The sequence below is a fragment of the mitochondrial genome of Brettanomyces nanus, assembly GCF_011074865.1.
Source record: "Brettanomyces nanus strain CBS 1945 mitochondrion, complete genome".
NCBI lineage: Eukaryota > Fungi > Ascomycota > Pichiomycetes > Pichiales > Pichiaceae > Brettanomyces > Brettanomyces nanus.
This window is the reverse complement of record NW_024066106.1, coordinates 45,974-69,606: the sequence shown is the minus strand read 5'-3', so window position 1 is coordinate 69,606 and position 23,633 is coordinate 45,974. Positions and strand designations below refer to the sequence as shown.

General features: G+C 18.4%; 9 non-coding genes across 9 annotated transcripts; all 9 read right to left on the bottom strand.

The window, feature by feature from the left end:
• Nucleotides 1–851: 851 nt before the first annotated feature.
• FOA43_003222 lies at nt 852–925 on the bottom strand. The gene has a single exon. It is a non-coding gene; the product is annotated as a tRNA-Asp (tRNA).
• A 10-nt stretch (nt 926–935) lies between these two features.
• Nucleotides 936–1,004, bottom strand: FOA43_003221. The gene has a single exon. It is a non-coding gene; the product is annotated as a tRNA-Ala (tRNA).
• A 2,259-nt stretch (nt 1,005–3,263) lies between these two features.
• Nucleotides 3,264–3,348, bottom strand: FOA43_003220. The gene has a single exon. It is a non-coding gene; the product is annotated as a tRNA-Ser (tRNA).
• Nucleotides 3,349–3,402: 54 nt separating this feature from the next.
• On the bottom strand, nt 3,403–3,475 carry FOA43_003219. The gene has a single exon. It is a non-coding gene; the product is annotated as a tRNA-Asn (tRNA).
• A 401-nt stretch (nt 3,476–3,876) lies between these two features.
• FOA43_003218 lies at nt 3,877–3,950 on the bottom strand. Its single transcript has one exon. It is a non-coding gene; the product is annotated as a tRNA-Phe (tRNA).
• A 4,919-nt stretch (nt 3,951–8,869) lies between these two features.
• On the bottom strand, nt 8,870–8,941 carry FOA43_003217. Its single transcript has one exon. It is a non-coding gene; the product is annotated as a tRNA-Met (tRNA).
• A 12-nt stretch (nt 8,942–8,953) lies between these two features.
• Nucleotides 8,954–9,027, bottom strand: FOA43_003216. The gene has a single exon. It is a non-coding gene; the product is annotated as a tRNA-Met (tRNA).
• Nucleotides 9,028–9,031: 4 nt separating this feature from the next.
• FOA43_003215 lies at nt 9,032–9,104 on the bottom strand. Its single transcript has one exon. It is a non-coding gene; the product is annotated as a tRNA-Gly (tRNA).
• A 1,325-nt stretch (nt 9,105–10,429) lies between these two features.
• Nucleotides 10,430–10,502, bottom strand: FOA43_003214. Its single transcript has one exon. It is a non-coding gene; the product is annotated as a tRNA-Thr (tRNA).
• Between the last annotated feature and the right edge of the window lie 13,131 nt (nt 10,503–23,633).

Genomic DNA, 23,633 nt, shown 5'->3' with positions numbered 1-23,633 from the left:
CATTAATATAATTAATGACATTAACAATATCATATATACTTTTTTTCTACTATATTTTCTCAATTAGATATTATAATTTCATTATTCCTAAAATATATTTGTTAATATTAAAAATATTAATCCTATTCCATCATAACCAAAAATTAATATTTATTATATTACATACCTTAAATAACCATAATCATTTATATTTATTTTTAATCCATTTATTACTATATATAAACTTATTATACATATTATTAATACACCTTTCCTATTATATTTTTATTTTGTCTTATTGATACAATTTATTTCTACATAAACTTATTAAACCTATTAATCCATAAAATTTAAATATATTAAATTTATCATTTATTCTTATTTCTTTTTATATATATAATAATTACATAAATTATTATATTTTATTTATAATATATTTGTTATAATATTAAATCTTTATTTATTTATTTATATTAAATTATATTATAATTATCCTTTTTACAAATTTTATTCTTTATTATTTTATGATTAATCGGATTTGAACCGATATATAAATTAGTCCTAAACTAACCACGTTTACCTATTTCGTCATAATCATAATTCATATTTATATAATTAAAATAAATACTTATTAATATTCATATATAATAAATTATCTTATTGGAATTGAACCAATATATTTAAATTCGTATTTTAATATTTTACCTATTAAATTAAAGATAAAGATAAATATAAATATAAATATAAATATAAATATAAATATAAATATAAATAATATACGGAAATTGTAGAATTGAACCTACACAGAATTTCTTCAATTATATAGCAAATAAATATATCTTACCAATGATTAAATTTCCTTAATAAATACATGATTCTGACCTGATTCGAACAGATAACCTTCATTGTGACAAAATGATACTTAAACCAATTAAGCTACAGAACCCCTCTTTATATGGAGTTATCGACTTGAACCTAAACTAATTGCTTGCAAAGCAATTGTTCTACCATTAAACTATAACCCCTCTCTTTTATAATTATTATTATATAAATATAAATATATAAATATTATTAATATTATTATTATTATTATATCTATATCTATCTATAAATATTATTATAATAATTATATCAATATATAAATATTATTAGTATTATAATTATATCGATATATAAATATTATTAGTATTATAATAATTATTATTATTATTATTATAATTATTATTATTATTATTATTATTATATAAAATTAATTAAAGATAAATTGCTATAACATAAAAATAATAAATAAATAAATAAATAAGAAATTAAGCGATTAAAGTTAAGGAATCAAATGAATATAATAAACAAGGGATAACTAAACAAAATGCGAATAATAAAGGTAATAAAACATATCAACAGAATAAAATTAGTAAATCAAATCTTAATCTAGGAAATGATGCTCTAACTCATATATAAGTAAATAAAAGAAACTAGTTTTAAGAGCGAATATAGTACTAAATATTAAACCTTCTAAAAATCAATATAAATTATTTTGAGATAATAAATTTAAGAATAATAATTTATTAATATCAAAAGGTCAAGCTAAATAACCCAAAAATAATATTGTTATTAACATTGACATTAATACTCATTGATGTATATTCACTTAAAAAAGAATATAACAAATGGTGATGCTGATAATTCAGTCATATGACCTGATACTAATTCAGATTCAGCTTCTATATTATCAAATGGTGGTCTAGCATTTCGCTAATGCACCTATAAAATATATTAAACCTAAAGGAAATAAAGGAATAATATAACATATAAACTTGACTATCTATTATTGTTTCTATATTTAATGAATGTATTAATAATACTAATATAAATACTATTGTTGTTAATATTAATTCATAACTTATTAATTGAGCTGTTGTTCTAACTGAAGCTAATATAGTATATTTACTATTTGACATTCATCCAGCTATTACTGTACCTAATATACCTAATGATCCAGTACCTAATAAAATATTAATGAATATTCTCCTTCTAATATTCCTAATCCTGTATTAAAAGGTATTATACTTAAACTTAATAATACTGAAAATAATGTTATTAATGGTGCTCCTATCATATATATTCATTCTCCATTATGTACTAATATTATTTCTTTTACTAATAATTTTAAAGCATCTCATATTGCCATTAATATTCCATAATATCCTACTGCATTTGGTCCTAATCTTCTTTGCATATATCCCATTGTTTTACGTTCTGCTACAGTTAAATATGCTAATTTAATAATACACCTAATATAAATATTAATATATAAAATATATATTCTAATCTTTCTATTATTTCTAATGTTATTGATATTACTGACATTTATATTTCTTTCTTTATTTTTATTATATATCATATATATTATATATATGTTATATATTCCTAATTTTATATATATATATTCCTAATTAAATATATATATATAATTAAATATAAATTTATATTTAATTATTTTATAGTATTAGTATTTCTTTTAATTATTACTATAATTATAATACTTAATAATAAAGTAAAAGCTAATATTATTAATAAAAATGAATATTCTGTAAATAATAAATTACCAATAGTAGTTAAATCAGAATTATTATTTATATTTAATAAATTAAAATTATCAAATATATTAACTGTATTTAAATTATAATCATTAGAATCATTATAATCTAAATCATCTAAAATAATATTAATAATATTATAAATAAACTACTATATTGATATTCATATTCTTCTTTTTATTTAAAACAGATAATATAAATACAAATAATATTACTACAGCTCCCATATATTAATGTATATAATATTGCAAATAATTGAGAACTATTAAATCATAATTCTGTTATTACTGGTATTATTGTACCTATTAATATACCTAAGGATTCAAATGATGTTGTACTTATTAATATATAATATCCTAATAATGTTACATCTAATATATTAAAATCAAAATACATCTTTTCTCTCTTTTAATCTTTTATAATCTCTTTTCATTATTAATTATTAATTCAATATATTTTATATTTATATTATAATTAATATAATTATTATTATTATAAATAATGAATTAATAAAATATTTATATAATTAAAACTAAAACTTAATGAGAAGAGTGTGAATTGAACACACGAGGATATAAAATCACTGAGTTTACAGTTCAGCTTCAACTACCAGCATTGAAAATCTTCCCTTTATAATATATATATATTATATATATTATATATATTATAAATATATTAAAATATATACGGATTAAGTAGACTTGAACCTACACTACTATAAAAGTAATAATATCTCAAGTATTACGCAATAACCAAATTCTGCCATCAATCCATTATATATATATATATATAATATATACTAAATACTAAACACTAAATTAAAGAAAGTCTAAATTAGGACTTGAACCTAAATCAAATATATTAACAGTATACCGCTTTACCAATTAAGCTATTTAAACATATATATATATATATTAAATATAAATATAATTATTATAATTATATAAAATATAAATTATAAAGATATTTAAATTATAAATTAAACACCATATAATAATAAGAATGAAATCATTAAACAGAATAAACCTGTTGCTTCAGATAAAGCAAAACCTAAAATTGCATAAGGAATAAAGTATCTTTAACACCTGGATTTCTTGCTGTACCATTTATTAATGCTGCAAATACTATTGCTATTCCTATACCTGCTCCTAATAATCCTATTGTAGCTATTCCTGCTCCTATATATTTACCCAATACTAATTGCATTTTATATATCTCTCTTCTTTTGATCCTTTATTTATTTATTTATATAAATTTAGATATCTCTCTTTCCTTTTATTATTTTACTCTCCTTATTTATTGTTCCTAAAAAGATTTGAACTTTTACCAATAAAGCTTCAATTTATTGCTCTAACCTGATTAAGCTATGGGAACTTTTATATTACCTTTATATTTAAGTTTAAATCTAAATCTAAGTCTAAGATGATTTGAACATCTATTTTTCCTTATCAAAGAAATATTTTAACCTCTTAAATTATAAACTCCTCTTTATTTAACCTCCTTCCTATATTATATTATATTATATTATATTATATTATATTATTATTATATATTTAAATATAAACATATTTAAATTATAAATTATAAATTATAAATTATAAATTAGAATCTAACTATTATAGATCTAATTATATCTAATTTTAACATATAAGGTAATATTACGATAGATACTAAAATTAATAAAATAAATAATATTAAATAACCATAAAATAAGGTATTTAAAAGAAGAATGGTATTAATTGTGGCATCTCTTTTACTTAATTCATTTATATTTTACATAAATTTACTATTTTATTAATATATTATAATTAATATATTATTATTATATAAATATAAATAATATTATATTTATATTTATATTTATAATAAATAAAGTTAAATTAAATTAAAACTATAATTAAGTATATAATTAAATTCAAATAAATATAATAAATGCAATAAACATATAAAATAAAGTATAAGAATTTAAGAATAATGCTAAAATATAGAAAAGAATATTAATTCAATAATAAGACCTAAATTAAAGAAAACTAATTTATTAACTAAATTAGAAAATGTTAAACTAATAAAAGATAAGCCATAAGGACCTAAAAATATTAAAACACCTTTATCAATATAAGTATTTAATAAATAAGAAATATATAATCAAGATCTTAAACCATAATTATTTAATATTTGATCATAATATAATTTTTGATTAAATAAACTATATATTAATTTTAATATAGGATTATTATAAATAAATAATTTATTATAAAATAATTCATACATAATTAATAATATTATAGATACTACTATTGAATTAATTAAAGGTAATAATTTAATATCTGAATTTAAACTAAATTCTGTATCTATAGCTGCTAAATTATTAGGATGAATATATACATAATTATATATTGGTGTACCTAAACCTAAATATAAATCTTTAGCTAAATATCCAATAAATATACTTAATAAAGCTAATATTATCATTGGTATATACATTAATATTGCATTTTCATTCATATATTTATATATATATTTTGGATTATTTGGTTTATTAAAAATACATAATATATTAATCTCACGGAATATATTGATGTTAATGTAGCTGAAGCTAATGCAAATCAATATATTATATAACCTGTAAAGGTATATGAACCATATAAAGTTTCTATAATTATATCTTTACTATAATATCCTGTTAATCCTGGTAATGCCATTAAAGATAATGAAGCAATAAATATACAAATATATGTTAAAGGTAAAATTTATGAAAACCTCCATATGTACGAATATCTTGATATTCATTTAATACAGCATGTATTATTGCCCCTGCGACATAAATAATAAAGCTTTAAAAAACTATGACATATTAAATGATATATTGCTAAATTATATGCTGATATTCCTATTCCTAACATCATTATTCCAATTTGACTCATTGTAGATAAAGCTATTATTCTTTTTATATCATTTGATACTACTGCCATTAATCCTGAAACTAATGTTGATATTCCCCTAATACTAATATTATTATTAATATTATTGGACTATATTCTATTATATATGAACATCTTACTAATAAATATACCCTGCTATTACTAAACATGCTGCATGTAATAATGATGATACGGGTGTTGGCTATTTTATTTATATATCTTTTATAGATATATTCTCAATTATTCACATAATTGTTTGGACTATATCTTAATATTATTATTTTAATAATCTTTTATATTTATCAATTAATTTTTTACTCTATTATATCCTTCCTCTTTTAAATGTGATTTATATCTTACTAATTCATATATTCTATAAAAACTTAAATATTGTATATTCTTTTTGTTCTTAATTTATATTTACGTAAATATATCATTAAATTATACATATTTTTAACTCCTACAGTTATATTATATCCTTCATAATTTGACATATAATTTACACTTCCTTTTAATAGATTTCCTAATTCATTAGCTATTTCTATTGTTGTTTTTGAGCTAATATAAATCTTAAACTTACTCTATTCTTTTATTTAAACTTAAGTTTTTATCTTTGTATGAACAAGTAAAACAACCTTCAGCATCTATAAATCCACTTAATCAAGCATTTTCAAAGGATATATTTATATTTGATTTAATATATTTTATATCTGTTTTATAATATTTATTATAACCATCTATAAATCTTTTAAATTGTATTTGTTTTAATGGTAAATATATATTACCATTAAAAATATTTATTATTGTTAATAAATTCTTTTATCTCTAACTCTATAATGTCAAGTTTTATTATTTTTATCTTGTTCTCTAACTCTTCCAAATCCTAATTCTTTTTTAACATAATATAAAACTTGAACATCTGAAAAGATTGAGTTATTTTATATTCTAAAGTACCTGATTTATTAACAATAAAATTTCCATCACCTTCGGTAAATCCAATTAATCAATAAATAAAATTAATATTATTATAATAATATTTTCACGTGTAGTCTCTGAAGATCCATTAATATTATTATTAATGTTTCCTGCTGATTGTCTCATATATTGAATTTTTCCTAATATTATAAATAATATTCTAAATAATATTCTAAATAATATTCTAAATAATATTCTAAATAATATTCTAAATAATATTCTAAATAATATTCTAAATAATATTGAGGATCAATATATTTTATATAAATATATATAAAGATGTTCCAGCATATAGTGAAATTTAAGGAGAGCCCTAATTACAAACCCTCCATTGAATTTAATAATCATGTATGTAATCCAAATTGTACACTTTTAGAAGCAGAACCTATTAATAAACATATTAATATTATAGTTAACATATCTGTTGATAAATAACTATTTAAACTAAATAATGTATCAAAATTTAAACTTCCTACTATATATATTATTAATCCTAATCCTATTATAAAAAGTATCACCAAATCTATTCATTAATAATGAATTTAATCCAGATTTACCTGCAGTTATACGTGTAAATCAAAATGATATTAATAAATATGAAGCAACTCCTATTAATTCTCATCCTAAAAATAAGATTAATAAATTATCACCTGTAACTAATACAATCATACCAAATGTAAAAGGATAAATAACTAAAAATCTTTGTTGATGTGGATCATGTCCCATATATATTATTGCATATATATGTACTAAACTTGATATTGTTACTACAGGTATTAATACTGATACTGATATTTTATCTATTATAAATCCTCAATCTATATTTAAATAATCTACATTTATTCAACTCATTAATATATTTCTATATTCATTATCATTTATCATAACATTAAAATATAATATATATGTTGTTATTAATGAGATTATTACAGATAAACATACTATTCCTCTACTTCATTTTATACCTATATATCTACCTAAAAATCCACTTATTAAAGATCCTATTAATGTTGAAAATACTATTATATTTACCATTTTCTTATAAACTTCTTAATATTTCATCTGACCCTCTTAATCTATTAAAACTTACTAATATTGATAATCCTATTGCTGATTCTATACCACTTATTATTATTTGTATTAAACTATATAATAATCCTATCATATCATTATTTATATTACTTATTCATATACTATTTACAGTACATCCCATTATTAATATTTCTAACATTATATAGATATCTATTATATTTAATCCTATTGATCCTAATATTAATAATATTATTTCCATCTCTCTTTCTCTCTCTTTATAATTTTGATAAATACTTTACTATTTATTTCCTTTACTTTATTTAATAAATAAATTTATTTATTTATTTATTATTAATTTTATAGATAATTAATTAATTTATTTAATTAAATTAATTCTATATTGTATATTTATTTATTTATTTATTTATTTATTTATTAAAATAATATTAAATAATCTTTATCGGAGTTGAACCGATATTATTGATATGAAGAATCAATGTCATAACCGTTAGACCAAAAGATCATAAAATAAATTATTATTATTATAAATTATAAATTATAAATTATAAATTATAATAAATTATTGTTCATCAATTCAAGCTAAAAAATCAGCTAGAGGAACAGCTTCAATTTTAATAGGCATAGATGAATGCATAACACCACATAATTCTGAACATTGTCCATAATAAACTCCTTCTCTTTGTATTAAAGCTGATGTTTGATTTAAACGACCTGGAGCAGCATCAATTTTAATACCTAATGAAGGTATACAAAATCATGAATAACATCAGCGGATGTAACTATAAATCTTATATGAGTATCTACAGGACATACAACTGAAGCATCAACATCTAACATACGTAATTGACCATCTTCTAATAAATCTTCAGGAATTATATATGATTCAAATTCTATTGTTTCTCCTTTTTCATCTATAAAATCGGAATATTCATATTTTCAATATCATTGTAATCCTATTGCTTTAATAGTCATAGCTGGAGCTATAACTTCATCACATATATATAATAATATAAAACTAGGAAATGCTATTATTAATAATATTATTGCTGGAAATGTTGTTCATATTATTTCTATAAATTGTCCATGATTCATATATTTATAAGCCATTGCTGATTTATTATATACTGTTATTACATTATATAATATATATGTTACAAATCCTAATATTACACATAAATAAAATAATACATTATTATGTAATTCTATTATTCCTTCCATATTTGGTGTTGCTGAATCTTGAAAATATATTGCTCATGGTGTTGGTACATCATTTAATATATTATTTATTATTATTTCTCTCATTTTATTTTCTCTTTTTTATTTTCTCTATTTTTTAAATTCATTTTGAATTACTAAGAATCGAACTTAGATCGTTTCATTATGAGTGAAATGCTTTAACCATTAAGCGATAATTCATTTTTATTTATTGTGCACAATCACGATTTGAACATGAATCTATAGCTCATGAGGCTATTATGTTTACCATATTACACCATTATGCTTTCTTACGAATTATGGGACTTGAACCCATACCTTCTGTGTGGAAGACAGATTGTCTAACCATTTGACTTAAATTCGCTTTTATCTTTTATTATTATTATCTATTCTTTATTATTTTTATATATTCTTTATTATTATTATATATTCTTTATTATTATTATATATTCTTTATACTCTCTCTTTATTTTTATTCTTATATTTATATATTATTATTATTATTATTATAATTATAATTATAAATATAATAATTAATTTAAATTAATTTAATAAGATTAACAACCTCATCAATAGAATACTATATAAATAAATAATCATATAATATCTAAAACATGTAAATATAAAATAGTTGTTTCTAAATTTACATGATGAGTAGTAGTAAATTGATAAAAATACATTCTAGCATAACAAATAATTAACATAAGAGCTAACATAACCATATGAATAAAATGTAAACCAGTAGTAGCATAAAATACTGAACCATAAACACTATCAGCTATAGTAAATGTAGCTGAAGTATATTCACAAACTTGACATAATACAAATATAACAATTAATATAGTAGTTATAAATAAACCTCATAAAGTACCTTCTCTATTTTTAGATAATATTGAATCATGAGCTCATGTTACTGTAGCCCCACTTGATAATAATATTATTGTATTTAATAAAGGTAATTCTGTTGGTTTAATTGATGTTATTCCTACTGGAGGTCATGCACATCCTAATTCTATTGTTGGACTCATTGCTGAATGAAAATATGTTCAAAATAAAGATACAAATATTAATATTTCTGTTATTACGAATAATATAAATCCTATATTTAATCCTCTTCTTACAGCTATTGTATGATCACCTAAATATGTTCCTTCTATTATTATATCTCTAGTTCATAAAAATATAGTTGATATTACAACTCCTATTGCTAAATATAATCAATATATTGATCCTATATATCCATGCATTAATAATCCTAAAGTTAAACCTAATGATAATAATGCAAATGATATAAATATTGGTCAAGGTGATACTGATACTATATGAAATGGAAATAATTGAAAATTACTTCTTGTTTTTATTGACATCTCTCTTTCTTCTCTCTCTCATTTATATATTTCTTATTTCTTTTATATAAACTTCTTCTATCTTTACTATTTCTTTTATAATAATATATTTTATAATATATTATTATTTTTATTCTTTATAATCTATTTTTTATTAATTATAGATTATATTAATATATAAATATATTTTTATAAATCTCTTTATAATTATATATTTAATATTTAAATATATATATATATATTTTTAATTGATTAATATATTAAATTTTATATAAAATTAATATTTTTATAAATAAATGTATTTTATTAATAGATAATTATTATTATTATAATAAAAATCCAATGTTATAATTAGGATTTGAACCTAAAGTCTTTTGATTACAAAACAAACGCAATACCAATTATGCCATTATAACATAAATAATAAATAATAAAAATAAAAAATAAAAAGGAGTGTATAAAAAATATTATATTAATTAGATGATACATAACCAATAATGATATGAATCTATTAATATGTTAATCTAACATAATATAAATAATAATATATATATATGGTATATATATATTATATATAGTTTCTAAAGGTTAATTTTATATTTTAAATGCATTCAATATTTAATTTTTATTAATTTAACTTAACTGCCTGCATAATTTAATAAATAATATATTTAAATATTAATTAATAATTAATATTTAAAATGAATAATTATAATTTATATAAATTAATAATATAAATTTTAATTTAAAATTAATTAAATAATAAAATTATACAACAGTAAAATCATAGATTAACTATAACTAATCCTTTCGTACTAAATTATATACCTTTATTAACTAAATCCTAAAGAAGATAGAAACCATACTGTCTCACGACGTATTAAACCCAACTCACGTAACCTTTTAATTGACGAACAGTCAAACCCTTATTAGCTGATACTACCAATAGGATAGGTTGAGTCGACATCGAGGTGGCAAACAACATTGACAATATCTACTCTCTCATGTTATTACACTGTTATCCCTAGCGTAACTTTTATCCGTTAATCGATCACTTGTACTATTAAAATGATCTGTTCACTATACCTTACTTACGTATAATTTTCACTTGTAAGTGTTAAATTATTGCACAGTTATTCACTATTATATTAATTATTTTAATTTAATCTTTATTCTAATTAAATTTCTTATAATATTTTTATATTATTATTTGATTTCAAGTCAAATTTACTGTACATTATTTTATCTAAATTAATAAAATTAATTATTTTTAATAATATTAATGAATATTTCATTAATTATTTTATTAGAATTTATATTATAATTATATATGGACATATTCAGTTATTTTTTTGTGAAATCAACGCCCCATTTAAACTATCAATTTAAAGCTGTCATCATTAATAATTATTATTAATTAAAATAATAATTTATATAAAGATAAATTCATTTATATAGATATATGATTTAGTTAATATTTAATTAAATAAAAGTATTTCATTTATATATCAAAATATTACTTTATATACTAAAAATTAATTAAATAAGAACAACTTATTAAATTATAGTAAAGCTGCATAGGGTCTTCTCGTCTACCTTTAGGTATACAGTATCTTCACTGCAAATCCAATTTCACTAAGATTCTGGTTGATACAGTTGTTGTATCGTTACTCCATTCATGCTGGACTAGATTTAGTAGCCAATGAATTTCGCTACATTATGATTCTCAGTATAAAACCGCCATTTACCCAAACTTTTTTTATATACCTTTTATAATATATTTTCTTATTATTGAACATTGGGCAGAATTCACACTTTATTCTACAATTTTTATTTTTGCAAAGTGCTGTGTTTTTAGTAAACAGTCGTACAACATATATTTTTATCGCTCTTTTTGACTAACGTCTGAACTTCGTTTTTGCCGAGTTCATTAACCAGAATTATCTTATTCACTTATTCTTCTCTCCTTACCTGGGTCGGTCTTATTACGGTATTCTTAATTACTCTTTTCCTGGACTATTTATTATTTTTATTTTATTCTATAGTCTTAGCTAATTTTATTAATTACCTCTTAGAATTATCCTTTCAGATTATTCCTTATGGACCGATTTTCTATTAAAACCTAAAATATTAAGTGAAGAGGATTTTACCTCTTATCCGTTACTCATGTCAGCATTCTCTATTTAATTCATTATTATTTTCTCTTTCTAAATCTTAATATATATTTTTATATATTTTACTTATTCTACTAAAATTTAATAATATTAAATTTATTTATTTCATTAAATGTTTTGTTACCTTATTATTTATATTATTTATATATATAAATTAATAATTATAAATTCAGTTATAAATTTATAGCTCCGATTATTATCTATCTATTAACCTTAAATTGATTAATTAATTAATCAATTATTTAATTAAAATTAAATAATTATAAGTCAATTCTTATTAATTTATTATTAACCCGTTATTACACGTTGATCATAGAATAATTACTGTCAAACTAATCCCCTAATTGTTTTATAGTTAATAAATATTATTTACACTTAATTTATTATTTGGAACTTTATTTTATAATCTGGGCTGTTTCCCTTTTGACTATCAATCTTATCACTAATAGTCTGACTATTAATTCTTATATTTAAGTTCATTCTGAGATTAAATAATATTGATAATATTAATCCAATATCCCAATTATTATTAATTGCTTTACCTCTTAAATATTTTTCATTAATGCTATACTAAAATATATTTCACAAAATACCAGCTATCTGTAGATCAGATTTGTCTTTCACTACTTACCATAAATCCTCAGATAATATTGCTACATTAACCTGTTCAGTCGTTTTAATATATATATATATATATTATTTAACCACTTGTTTACGGTAAGATCATCTACTTTCGGGTCTATAATTAATAACTTCTTTATTCTCATTTTCATTCTAATATTCTCTTTATATTTCGCTATTTATTATAACTTGCTAACCCATTATACAAAAGGTACATGATTAATCTCTTTTTTATTTATCTCTCATTGCTCTCTATTTCACTAATTTATATTATTCCCTCTCGGTACTTATTATACTTACTAATAATATTTAGTTTTTGAATTAGTTTATCCTCTAATTTTTCTTACTATCTCTAATCTTACTTTCTTTAACTCTCTTTATTTTCTCTCACCAATACTCATAATATCTTTGTTAATTTCCTTTCCTTAAATTACTTTGATGTTTCAGTTCATTTAGTCTATTTATATTCGTTTCCTTTAGGTCTCATTATATTCCTATATCTCTATATTATATTATTATTCTTTTTACCTCTTTTATTAGTAGTATTTATATAAATTAATTAATATTTATCCCTTTTATATACACTTTAACTCTTCAATTTATTTATTATTATTATTATTATTATTATATAATCTCTTTCTTTTATTTATATTTATCTCTTTATATATATATATTTATTAATAATAATATTTATATCTTTATATATATATATATATTTATTAATAATAATATTATTATTATTATTATTATTTATATTTATATTTATAATAATAATAATATAAATTATAATATATAATTTATAATAAGATATAAAATTAATGTAAATAAACACTATCTTTTAAATAAGAAGAAGTTAATATAGCAAATACATAAGCTTGAATACAAGCAATAGCAAATTCTAATATAACTATACCAAATATACCAGCTAAAGGTAATAAACCTAATATAAAAGATAAAGCATTAATACTCATTAAAGTTTTAACTAATCCCCCTAAAATACTCATTAATAAATGACCTGATAAAGTATTAGCTGCTAATCTTAAACCTAATGATATAGCTCTAGCTATATATGATAATAATTCTATTAATACTAATAATGGTACTAAAGCTAAAGGAGTACCTACAGGTACAAATAAACTAAAGAATTCTCATTTATGTAAATAAAAACCTAATATAGTTAAACCTAATCATAAACTAAAGGATAATGATATTATAAATACTAAACTTGCTGATATTGCAAAATTATATGGTATCATTCCTATTAAATTAGCTACTAATATAAATATAAATAAAGTATATATTAATGGTACATATCTTCCATATACTTTACCTCCTATTTGTCCTTTTACCATATTTACTATTGTATCTACTGTAGCTTCTATTACTATTAATCAATTAGATCCTATTATTAATTTACGATCTAATCCTAATCCAAATATTATTATTATTATTAATAATACTATTATTGTATATAAACTATATGTTGTAAAATCTATTGAACTTAAATCTATTAATGGTGAATTTATTCCCATTATTGTATTTATTCCAAATTGATCTAATGGTGAATTTATATATGTTAACATTTCTTTTTATTTATTTATTTATATTTATATTATTCTATTATAATATATTTATATTCTCTCTTATGTATTTTCCATCTTATCTATTCTATTAATTTATTATTTTTATAAATTAATTTTAATTAATCTTATTTTATTTTATTTTATTCTTATTATATTATATTTTATTATATTATATTCTTATTAATTTAAATATAAAGATATAAATTTAATAAGCTAATAAATAGCTAATATATTTATTTATTTAATTAAAAATAAAATTAAGATTCTACAGCTAATGTATTAAAAGTATGATACATTGGAGGGTAGTTTAATAAAAATTCTAATGAATCTGATTTAATTGTATTAGAATTAAATATTTCATTACTTTCAAAGAAATCAGGATCTTTTAATAAATTATTTGTACTTAAATATTTATTATTTTCACCATTCATTAATTGATCATACATTACATATCCAAACATTATTAAGGATATTATTGATATTAATGCACCTAATGATGATAATGAATTATATCCTGCAAATGCATCAGGATAATCTGGTATACGACGAGGCATACCATTCATTCCTAAGAAATGCATAGGTAAAAATGTTATATTTGTACCTATAAATAATAATCAGAATTGTATTGTTGATAATGTTGTATTATAATATAATCCTGTCATCATTGGTGATCAATAATAATAACCTGCAAACATTCCATATATAACACCTAATGATAATATATAATGAAAATGACCTACTACAAAATATGTCTCTATTTTTTACCATATTTACATATGGGATCGGACTATAACTTATTTACTTATTTAATTTAATAAACTTTCAATTGTCACGCTTAGTCTCTACATTGTCATATATATATATTATTTATATATATATACGTTAACACGGTATTGTCTAATAGATAAATATCTTATTCAAATATTTATTATTATTTATAGCTTTATATAAATCTATTAGATTTCACCGTTAGCTATATATTTTATATTTATATTTATATTTATATATAACCCCTTTAATAATATTAAATAATAATATTAAATAATAATATTAAATAATAATATTAAATAATATTAAATAAAAGTTGGTGACATGACTACAAAACACATATAAAAAGATTAATTAAATTTATTAAAATCTTTAAATTTATTATAACTTATATTTTTATAACCTAATAATGGATATAAATTAATATGATTAATAATTAAATTAAAACTATTATGATTATATGTTTCTCACATATAAGTATTTTTAACTAATCTTATTTTATTTGAACTTTTAAATTTATTTCTAATAAATCTTAATAAAATTAATTCATTATTTTGACTTATTGAAAATGAACTTGATTTATTATTATTACGAACACAAAAACAACTTTCTGCTTCAATAAACCCACTTAATCATTCATTAAAATAATTAAGATTTAATAAATATTCATCATTAATATTAATAAAATATTTATTAATATTATTATAATTAGAATATATTAATTTATTATATTTTAAATCTCTATTAATAAAATAATCATTAATATTATTATTAATTAAACATAATTTTAAGAAAGCTAATTGATATTGTTTTCTTTTTGTAATTAATGGATATTTATTAAATATATTAATAATTAAATTAATTATATCTTGTTTATTATTCATTACTCATATTACAAAATTATTCTTTTTATCTATTAATACTTTCCCTTTTATTATTTTAGCTATTAATAATAACATATTATAATTTTCTTGATTATATTTTAATTTAATTATTAATCTATAAACTAAATTTCTTTTTCTTCAATGATTAACTTGAATATTTCCATCACCTTCTAATAAACCTATAAAATATTTAATTACATAATCTTTTAATTTATCATCTAATGATTTTAATTTTAATAAATTTATTAATTTCTTATTTTTATCATGGAAAGCTATATCTAAACTTGCATTAGATAATAATACTCCTGAACAACCTCCTATTGTAAATATAAATAGGAAAGCTATTGCATATAACATTGATGTTGTAAATCTTATTGATCCTCCATATAATGTTGCTCATTATTTAATCTTTTATCATCTCAGATATTAGTTAATTAAATTATTGTTAATTAATAATAAAATTATTAATTATTGAAGGTATACTTCAAATCATTACTGATACTATTGGATTAAACCTTAAATAATCTTATTATAATTATATTATATATATATTATATTTATAATAACTTAGATTATATATATTATATTTATAATAACTTAGATTATATATATTATATTTATAATAACTTAGATTATATATATATACTATATTTATTATAACTTAGATTATTAAAGAGCATCTAATCTCTACACTTTTACATGAATGTTTCCTAAACATGATTTAGCTCGGCGATTGTCCTATTATAATTCATTTTCTTATAATTGGATGTCCCCCGAATTTGCCCTTTATTTATATATTCTTATTATATTATATTTATATATTATTTATTTATTATATTTATCTTTTTTTACTACTTTATTAAAATATTTATCCTCTTTCTCTTTTAATTTATAATTAAATTTATATTTCATATCTTCTACTATATATGATTCTATATATTTATATAATCTTTTAACTGATTCTAATCTTATATATATTGTATTTCTATTATTACTTTTATGTAATGTACAATTTAAATTAAATTTTATTTTAAATACATTAATTAATAATACTAATTCTTTTATTGTATAATTTTGTAAATTTAATATTATACCTCCTCCATTTAATAAACTTCCATCACACATTATCATATGTGCTAAACTTTCATAATTTAAATAATCATAAATATCTGAAGGTATAATTTTAACTCTTCCATTATAAAATTTTCTTCTTAATAATGTAAAACAAGGTAATGATCTTGTATAAAATTCTATACAATAAAATCTTTTCCCTTTTAAATATACTGCTCTTGTTTTTGGTAAATGCATACAATAATGAGCTAATTTATTATAAACGTATAATAAATATTCTACATGATTTAAAGATTGTTTTAAATAAAATCTTGAATTTAATTCAGTATAAACATTATTATGTTTAATTTTATTTTTAGTATTATGATAATTTATATATCCATCTGTTAATATTATACCTGATAATATATATATTATATTATTAGGTATATTTTCCATATAACTAATTATTTTAGTATATTTATTAAAATTTATTGTACTTTCTAAATTACTTCCATAAATTACTATATCTTTACAAATATAATTTGGTTGAATATAATTTAAATTACTTCGAGGAAATATTTTTAATAAAGAAGTATTTATATTATTATAAGTATTTAATAATAATAATATATTATAATTAGAATATATAAAGTTGTTGATCAGCATTAATTTATTTAAATTCCTTACTAAAGGGAATATTTCTAATCAACTAAATATTTTAATACCTGTTGGTACAGCTATTACCATTGTTGCTGATGTAAAGTAAGCTCTTGAATCTACATCTAAACCTACTACATACATATGATGCTTAAATTTATATACATAGGTTAAATATATAAAAGTTTGGACTATATCTTATACTTATTTTATGATTTATTTGAATATCCTATTGGATTATTTTCTATTCTATATTTATTCATTCCTTTTCTTAATTTTCTTATTCTTAATATTTTATCTTCTTTTAATGGTTGATTTCCTAATATCCTAAATAATACTTCTTTTCATATTATATATGATTTTGATTTTGTTGTTTTTAATTTATAATTATCAAAATATGTAATAATATTTTTATAAATAAATTTATTTTTATCATTACATGATATTTCTATTCTAAACATATTTCCATTTTTAGTTTTTCTTAATTTACTTAAATTTTTATTACTTAATAATAAACTTATTTCATTTAATAATAATTTATTATCCTTTTGATCTAAAATAAATATCATTCTTACATAATCTTTATTTCATTGTTTATATATTTTTATTGTAAAACAACCTTCTGCATCCATAAATCCGGATAATCAACCATTATTTAATGATACTTTATTTTTATTATTTATTATCTCCGGAATATTTAATATATTAAATTTTAATAAATTTAATTTTGGAGCATTATTTAAAGCTATATTTCATCTTTTTAATTGAACAATTCTATTATTTAAATATAAATTACCATTAAATAATAAATATAATAATAATATATTATTATTATCATAAATTATATATCTACCATATTTTATATTATTATTATTATCATAATGATATTTTATATATCCAAAATTTAATACATTTTTTATTTTATTTAATATATTTATATCTTTTTGAGTTATAACTAATCTACAATGTCCATTATATTCTAATATTGCTCCATCACCTTCAATAAATCCAATTAATCAATCTAATCATTTATAATCTATATTTAATTTAGTATTATAATATTTATTATAATTTTTAATAAATAATTCATAAGTATTTTCACGTATAGTCTCTGAGGATCCATTTAACTTGTTTCCTGCTGATTGGGTCATTTTATTATCATTTAAACTATAAAAAGTAGATAATAAATTAATACCTTCCCAGCCTATAGTGAAATTTATTACCCCTATTTTACAATATGGGAAAGCCAGCCATTGACTTCATACTAATAATCCTAAAAATCCTATTGATCCCATAGCATAAACCATTCCTAATTTACCAAATATTGGTTTTTTAGCATAATTACTTATTACATGTGATATTATTCCAAATACTGGTAATATTAATATATAAACCTCTGGATGACCAAAAAATCCGATATCTTAATATATATTATTCTTTCACTCTTATAATATATATCTCATATTTAGACATATGACCATTATTTTTATTATAATGAGATTCCGACTGTACATTAAGCCTAATTTTATTAAATTAAACCCATTGATAAAGCAGTCTGTAGCAATTACTTAATTAATTGACGGTCTTAATATAAGCTATTTTTAACCGTACTATCAATGTCGCTTATTATTTTATTATATCTTATATATTTATTAATATTAAGATTAATATTTATATTTTCTTATTTATATATATATTTTAATAAACTAGAATTATGGTATATATTTACATATATTTAAATAATAAAATCTATCTTTTACATCTGTTTTATTATTCTTCTCTAATTTACATTAAACCATATCCTTTTTTCCAATATATTAATATAAATTATATTATTATTATTATTATTCTTTATTTATTTATTTATTTATTTATATTTTTACATAAAGATATTATTTCATTTCTTTTATTTATATCTAAATGTTTTTTATCTTTCATTAAATATAATATATTTTTTCATTTATTATAACTTAATTGTTTTTTTGAATATAATGGATAATTATCAAAATAATTTAATATTATTAAGTTATTTTTTAATCCATTTATTCGTAATTCATAAGTATTTTCTATTATATGTGAATATACATAATTTTTATTAATTAAAAGATTTGATATATAATCTAATACATATTTATTAGCTAAATATTTTTGAGCTAAACAATAATGTATATCTATACTTAATGAATTTTTATTTGGATATGCATTAAAACTACCTTCTGCATCTGTAAATCCTGATAATCAATAATCTTTTAAACTTGGTAATTTTACATATAATTTAGGTAATATTATTGATTCATTATTTTTTAATAATTTCTCATTTAATCTACTTAAAAATATATTAAATTTTATATATCTTATTGGTAATACTATATTTCCATTTAATATTAATGATAATAAATATATATCTCTTCTTTTATTTACTATTCATCTATATGTTTTTAATTTTTTAGATTGAATTATTATATTACCCATATGTAAATTATCTTTTATATAATTTAATATATTTAAATCATCTTCTGATTGAGTTATAACTATTGTTATATCTGTTCTTTTAGTTAATATAATAAATGATCCATCACCTTCAAAAAAACCTATAAATCATTCTAAAAATTCTTTATTAGGTAATATATTATTTGGTTTATATTCATTAAATTTTATATTAAATTCATTAAAATTAAATATATCTTTATTAATTAATATTTTAGGTTTATTATTTATTATATTTAATAATAATAATAATATTATATTTATAATTAATATAATTTTATAGAAAAGATGTTGATATAATACTGGATCTCCTCCTCCTGCTGGTTCATAGAATGATGTATTAAAATTTCTATCCATTAATAATAATGTTATTCCTGCTGTTAATACTGGTAATGTTAATAATAATAATACTGCTGTAAACATTACTGATCATACAAATAATGGTAATTTAGTCATTGTCATTCCTAAACTACGCATATTTAATATTGTTGTTACAAAATTAATTGAACTTAATATTGATGATATTGATGATAAATGTAATGAAAATATTGCTAAATCTACTGATGGTCCACTATGTGACAATATTCCTGATAATGGTGGATAACTCTCTTATTTTATATCATATATTTATATTTATATTTATATTTATATTTATATTTATATTTATATTATATGTATATTTATCAATTATTCTCATAATTGTTTGGACTATCTCTTAGACATTTTATTAATTTTTTATTAATACTTAATTTCGTTAACATTAATTAATTATATTCTTTCATTTTTCTTATTATCTCTCTTATTTTTATTAATTTATTACTATTTCCTTTATATTTTGTATAACTTCTTCTTCATAAATTAAATTCTAAACTTTTTCTACCTTTAAATAAACTTTTATAATTATTATATATAAAATAATTTATTATATATTCTATTGTTTTACTATTTGTTGTATCTATTAAATAATAATTATGTTTATCTTTAAATATAACATTACTTTTTATATGTAATATATATTTTATACTATATAATAATATTGGATCTAATTTTTGTGATATTCCAAATCCATGAATTATTCTTAAAGGTTTTAATTCTTTTTGTACTAAATAAAAATTACCTTCTGCTTCTATAAATCCACTTAATCAAGATCTTGACATTATTTTATTTACATCATTTTCTGATCTTATTTCTTTATAATTTAAATTATTTCATGCATCCGATATATAATTATTTGGTATCTTTCTTTCTTTTATCTCTTTTATTAATTCTAATCTTTTTGATCTTAATATATTATTATTATTATTTATTAATAATAAACATTCTTTTCATTTTAAATAATTATAACGTTTACTACTTAATAATTTATATTTATCAAAAATTGGTATAATTATATTTATTAAATCATTTTTATCTGATATTATATATGATATTATATTATTATCAATATTTATATGACCTCTACCTAATTCTTTTTTTATATAATATATTATTTGTTTATTATTAATTGATTGTGATATTTTAAATATAAAATTTAATTTATTATTTTGTATATTTAAATAAATATTAAATATTCCATCTTCATCAGTTAATCCAACTAATCATTCATTAAAATTAAAAGGGGTATTATTAACATTTAAATATTTATTTTTATTTAATAAATCTAAAGTTGATAAATTATATGAAATTAATATATAATTAATTAAAGGTCTTATTATATTTAGTCTCTGATGTATATAACGATATATACAAGCGGATAAACCTTTAATAATAAATATTGTTACTATTTGTATTTTATATATTATAATATAATATATAATAATATTATATATCAAATTAAGTTTAATATATATATTATAGTTATATTTATTTAATAACAATACAAATAAGTAATTTATTAAATATATTATAATAATTATTAATATTAAATTATTATAATATCAGGTTATTTCTGCATCAAATAATATTTTAGAACTGCCTATCTTATTAAAATTATAATTTCAAACAGTTCAACCTGTACCTGCTCCATTTTCTACTAATGCACTTGATAATAATAATATTAATGCTGGAGGGTATAATCAAAATGCTATATTATTTAATCTTGCAAATGACATATCACTTGCTCCTATCATTAATGGTACTAAATAATTCTATTTTCTTATTATTATTTCTAATAATATAGGACTATATCTTAATCCTTATATTATTATATAAGGATTCGTTACGTGTAGTCTCTGAGGATCCTACTTTTATCTTATACTTATTATAAATTTGGTTTCCTACTGATTACCCATTGTTTTATCTTTATTATTGTCAATATATTATCTTATATTAATTAATCAATTAATATTTTATATATATATATATTATATTATTAATTATATTATAATATATTAAATAAAGCTTTAGGGGTTTCCAGAATATAGTAACGTAATAATTATATATTTTACAATATATAACGGCAATTATTTATAAATTTTTATTTAACATAATAATTATTTTCTAAATGATTTCAGGTTATATTTTTTCTAGTACTGTTAAAATTTTCTCTTATTTTAATTCCTAAATTTACTGAATTAATATTTGAACTTGAATTACTATTATTATTTATAAATAATAATAATAAGGATCAATCTTTATAATCTAAATATTTTGAAGATAATAATGGATATTTATTAAAATATTCATTAACTCTTGATAAATTTAATATACTATTTACTGAAATTATATAAGAACTATATATTTTATAATTTAATTGATTTTTTAATTTTAATTCCCTTTCTCTACTATATAATCCACTATTAAATAATTTAGCTATATTTAACATAATAAAGATATAATCTCTTTCTTTTTTATTTAATTTTATATTTTCTTTATTATATACTTGTCTTATTTCTAATCTATAACTTAAATTTATTCTAGGTTTATGTTTTTTACTTTGTAAAGATAAACTTATTGTAAAATTTCCATCTGCATCTGTAAATCCTGATAATCATCCATTTGATGATATATCAGATTTATCTAAATCCAATTCAGGTATTTTATCTATTTTTGATAAAATTAAGTCTATTTTTTCTTTATTATATCTCATTAATGGATTATTTAAATCTCAATCTTTATTTTTATTTTCTATTATATAATTATTTATTCAATTTATAGCTCTATTTAAATCTTCTATTTTAGGAGTTCTAAAATATCCATTTATTACGGATATTAAAATATATACATCCTCTATTTTTGTTATATTTCATAAAATATAATTTCCTTTTTGTTCTTTAATTAAGCCTATATTTAATAATTTACATAAATATTCTCCTAAATCT